General features: G+C 37.5%; 1 pseudogene; it reads left to right on the top strand.

The window, feature by feature from the left end:
* The window catches only part of LOC109373364 (importin subunit alpha-1-like), a 9,159-nt pseudogene extending 4,349 nt beyond the window's left edge, over nt 1-4,810 (top strand).
* Nucleotides 4,811-5,074: the final 264 nt, after the last annotated feature.

Genomic DNA, 5,074 nt, shown 5'->3' with positions numbered 1-5,074 from the left:
GGAGGGCAGTGGATGGGGGGAGGGGGGTTGTTACTTTGTGAGGGTGAAAAGGGTAACTATTGCATTGTTCTGTACACCTGAAACTAACAATAAATAAAATAAAATAAAATAAAATGAAATAAATGCAGTGTTAAGAGTTGCTCTGATAGACTGGCTAAAACTCCCAGCTGACAACTTAATTTCTTTAAATAAATAAATACCTGTTGGATCTATAGCAGAAAGGTAGAAAATGTTTTCCTTATTTAATGTTTTCATAGCACCACGCTGTAGAAAAAGGGCATGATAAATGAATATTTAAACAAATATTATAATGTTACAAAACTCATGATGTAGTTATGGAGAGAATTAAAATTTGGAAAATTACTAAATGAAATACAGTCATTAGCTGAAATTATTAATGGACATCTGAGTAACCTGGATGGTGACTAAAGTGAACTGAAAGTGAATTATAGATGACCAATGTCTTCTGTGTCCAACTTCAATATTCATATTATGCATTTCAGAGTATTATAAAGAAGTGAAACACTTTGGAACCAAAATTGTAAATATTTACTTGCAAATCAAATATTAATTTTCTAAACAACAAATGTCATATTTTAAAAGTCCCTCTGAGACATACATGATGATTAAGATCACAATGTTAGCTGTATCCAATTTTTCCTTTGAAAAATTATCAAATATTTTATAAAAATTCATCAAAATACAGCTAAAGGTAGAACATTTATCTTTTTAAAGCGATATTACCCTTCAACAGTTGTGCAAAGTCACTATAAAGTTTGGATTTATTAATCTTCCCATAAGTTTTGATAATTTTAAATTTAAACATATAAACATGAGTGAAAATAGGGATTATAAAAACCATTAAAATACTATTGTCATGGATGGTAAAGCAAATAGAGTAATGTCCCCCCCAGAGATGTCCATGGCCTAATCCCTCAAACCTGGGAATACATTCCTTTACACAGCAAAGGGGCTTTCCAGATATAATTAAGTCAAGGATCTCGAGATGGAAAGATTACCCTGGATTATCTGACTGGGTCCAATGTGATCACAGGGGTCCTTAGAAGAGGGAAGCAGAAGAGTCAGACTTAGAGAAGGAGATGTGATGATGGAATTAGAGACTGGAATGATGTGGCCGTGGCCAGGAAATGCAGGCAGCCTCTCAAAGCAGGAAGAGGCAAGGGATGGATTCTCCCTTGGGGCCTCCAGAAATGCAGCCCTGATGACCCCTTAATCTTAGCCCCATGAAACCCATTTTGACTTCCAACCTCCAGAATTGTAAAGATAATAAATTCCAGTTTTAAGCAACAAAATTTGTGATTTGTTACAGCAGCAATATAAAATTAAGGCTGTTAGATGTGATTTAAACTGCCCATAATATAACAGTACTTTTTAATATTCCTCACAATGTATTCCTTAGCTTGAGAACCTGTGCAGATATGAAATATATAATTGTTAGAATTCTAATTATTGATCACATGGTTACAAGAAAGAGAGACTCACTCAAACTAGTTAAAAGAAATAGTCTCTAGTAGGAGGAGAACCTTAGAAGGCCCAATATTTGGAAGAGTAGCTGAATCTTACAGAAACTAGAAAATCATCAGGCATATAGTTTTTTACTTACACTTTCACTTTCTGGCTCATGTTCTTGCTCTCACAGACTTCTTCCCTTCCCTCTCTCCATCCACAGAGGGCCTTACCTTTGTTTTTATTCTGCAAGCCTCCATTATAAACACTGACTTCCTCTGAAAAAACTTAGGATTTGTTACCCCAGAACTTTGGATTGTATACAACTTTTGTAGAGCCAGATCTAGTCTTGCTACATTATTGCAGGCCTACTATCTGCACATACAGCCTAAAATATCTGTATTCCAAATTCCCCAGAGAGGTTGTCAAGTGTCTACTCTTGGTCCAATCAGCTGTAGCCACAGAGATAGAATCATCTGCCCCAAATATGGTCACCTAGGTAGAATCTCTTGTAACAAGAAATGAAAGTTGAGGCAATGGCACAAATTGATGTGCACATATTTTAGAAACATATTTACATGGTGACTATATTTTTTATGTACAGTGTGTATTGTGTTACTCAGCTACGGCTAATTCATTAAATCTTTATGTGAATCTATGCTAAGCGCTGTGAAGAGCACCAAGAACTGGCTTGTCAAGAATAAGACAGCAGTACCATAAATCTTTTAGTATGGAAGCTAGACATCAAAACAATGGAGCAACTTTAATATCTTATCATAGTAAAGGCCATTCTAATTAGACGACCCTGTCAAGATGCCTTCTTCAGTGGTAGCTTGACCTAAAACTATTTTCTAGCACAGAATTAAAATAATTATTTGGTAGCCTACAGAAAGCAAATCTTTGCTTCGTTTCTGTCAAGTAGAACATCTCAGCTCTGTAGATACTGAGTAATCATAAAATGACCCACTAATTTTCCTCCTTAATGGAAAGGATCTTTGATAATAAAAATACCCAAATGTATCACATCAGTGCCTATGATGGGTCAGAGTTAAATATTGGATTCATTTTTTAAAAATCTCTTTTAAAATTCCCAACCTTTCTTCAAGATAGCTATTTTTCATCCTCATTTAACGGACAAGGAAACAAAGGCTCAGGAGCAAAACAACTTGCTCAGAGTCAAATAAGTAAGAGGGAGAACCCAAGTTTGAATCAGATCTGCCTGATCTGTGGGGGAGGAAAAATAATTTTCCTTCTACCCTTGTAAGTTCCTCTGGCTGATCTAATAATTGAATTGACATGGGATGGATTAAAAGCAGAAAATGATGAAATTTAGTATACATATGGGGATTTCATAATACTATAAGACTCCAGGACAGATCAGGCAGTTGGGGCTTATCTGCCATCTTGAGCTAAAAGAAAGTGGGGGGTTGGTTTGGGACTTCAAAGAACAGAAAATCAATTCACATGGAGATGGATAAGCAAATGTTTGGTAAAGAAATGGGACACAAAGAGGACTTTGATCAACTACAGTTTCTAGTTGTTGATCACTGTCTATCACACTTAGTTCATATTAAACTATCATTATCTATAATAATATCTCCCTTCATGGGGCAGGTGCTTCATCTACATTCTTTTAGGTAGTTATGGGGAAGGTCAAAGGTTTTTCCTGCATTTTTCATTTCTTAAAAATAACCAGCTTAGCATAATCAATAGCCCAAAGAAGCATATTTTGCACTGGCAAACTCTGCTTCCTCAAATCCAAAGCTAATATTCTATCCCCTACATTCAACTACTCCATGTTTGTCACTGTTGTTATGAGAATATAATAGTTTGTCAGTTATAAAAAATAACTTACATACAGCTTAAAATGTACACACTGACATTCAATGCTACTAAACATAAAATGGATGAAAAGAAAAAGCAAAACCAAGATCAGTATTTTTACAAGCTTTACTGCAGTATAGTTACACTATTCACAAGTCAGTTACTTGAATTAGAGACTTACTGTAACTAACTATACCATCTCTCATCACTTTCAGATGAGTTCCATCCTCATCTCAGCAGTGGCAATGAAATGGCTACCAGATGTAAAAGCATATTATATCTGGAAAATTGGCAGTCTGTTTAGGAGACTCACCTGGGCAGTAGATGTTATAACAAAGGCAAGACTGTTCTCACACTTGTGATCGGGTACACTCAAGGGGAAATCCAGGTTTTGTGGGACTTAACGCTTGTATGACTTGCACAGCTTTTTTTTTAATTTTTTTTATTGTTAGTTTCAGGTGTACAGAACCATGCAATAGTTACCCTTTTCACCCTCACAAAGTAACAACCCCCCTCCCCCCATCTATTGCCCTCCCACCCCTGATATCATGCTTATCTATTACAATTCCATTGAATCCGTTCCCGCACTCTACTCCATGTCCCGAGGTTATATGTATATATAATTATAGTTGACATACAGTATTATTCAACATCAGTTTCAGAAATACAATNGAGGGCAGCGTCACTGGCCCTCATATGTGGGATCCGAACCGGGGCCCTCTGGCGTCCCAAGCGAGTTCTTAACCATCGCGCCACTCGGCCGGCCCCATTTCCTACCTTCTTGATGGTCCCAGTGAACAGACTGAAATGGTCGTGAAAACAGGAGTTGTGCCCCAACTTGCTAAGCTCCTAGGAGCTACTGAATTGCCCATTGTGACTCCTGCGCTAAGAGCCACAGGAAATACTGTCACTGGAACAGATGTACAGACTCAGGTTGTAATACATGTGGGAGCACGTACCGTCTCTCTCAGCCTGCTGACGAACTCCAAAACTAACATTCAGAAGGCTAAGTAGACAGTGTCAAACATCACAGCTGGCTGCCAGGACAATAAACAGCAAGTTGTGAATCATAATTAGTCCCATTCCTCATTGGCGTTCTCTCCAAGCAGACTTTAAGGCACAAAAGGAAGCTTAGTGGGCTGTGACCAATGATACAAGTGCTGCAACAGTTGAACTGTTCGTATACCTTGTTCACTGTGGCATAACAGAACCATGTACGACATCTTAACTGCGAAAGATACCGCAATTATTCTGGTTACTCTGGATGCCATTTCAAGTCTTTCAGACTGCTGAGAAACTAGGTGAAACAGAAATTTGGTATAATGTTTGAAGAATGTGGAGGCTTAGACCAAAGTGAAGCTCTACAAAACCATGGAAATGAGTCTGTGTACACAGCTTCATTAACTTTATAGAGAAGTATTTCTCTGTAGAGGAAGATCAAACTGTTGTGCCACAAACCGCCTCCAGAGGCTCTGTGTTCCAAGTTCAGGATGGCACTCCCGGAACCTTTGACTTTTAGATTGTACAGCTATGGCATAACGTTCTTTGTTGAGTACCATGTTTGGTATAAGTTTGTCTGTTTCTCTTCTAAGAATTCTTTTTAAATGTGGTTTGTCCTTGCAGCACTTTTTACAGTGAAACTGTACTTGAACAGTTCCAAAATGTACATACTACATGAAACTTCTCTTCTCAATGGGTTTCTTATTTCTATGTGGAAATTCCTATCTCGCAGTGTTCTGTAAACAGGTTATAAAGTCCATCCTTTTGGGGAAAAAAAGTATAT

This window comes from Hipposideros armiger, unplaced genomic scaffold, assembly GCF_001890085.2.
Source record: "Hipposideros armiger isolate ML-2016 unplaced genomic scaffold, ASM189008v1 scaffold_712, whole genome shotgun sequence".
NCBI classification, from domain to species: Eukaryota; Metazoa; Chordata; class Mammalia; order Chiroptera; family Hipposideridae; genus Hipposideros; species Hipposideros armiger.
The sequence above is the reverse complement of the archived record's forward strand: the minus strand, read 5'-3'. Positions and strand labels throughout refer to the sequence as shown.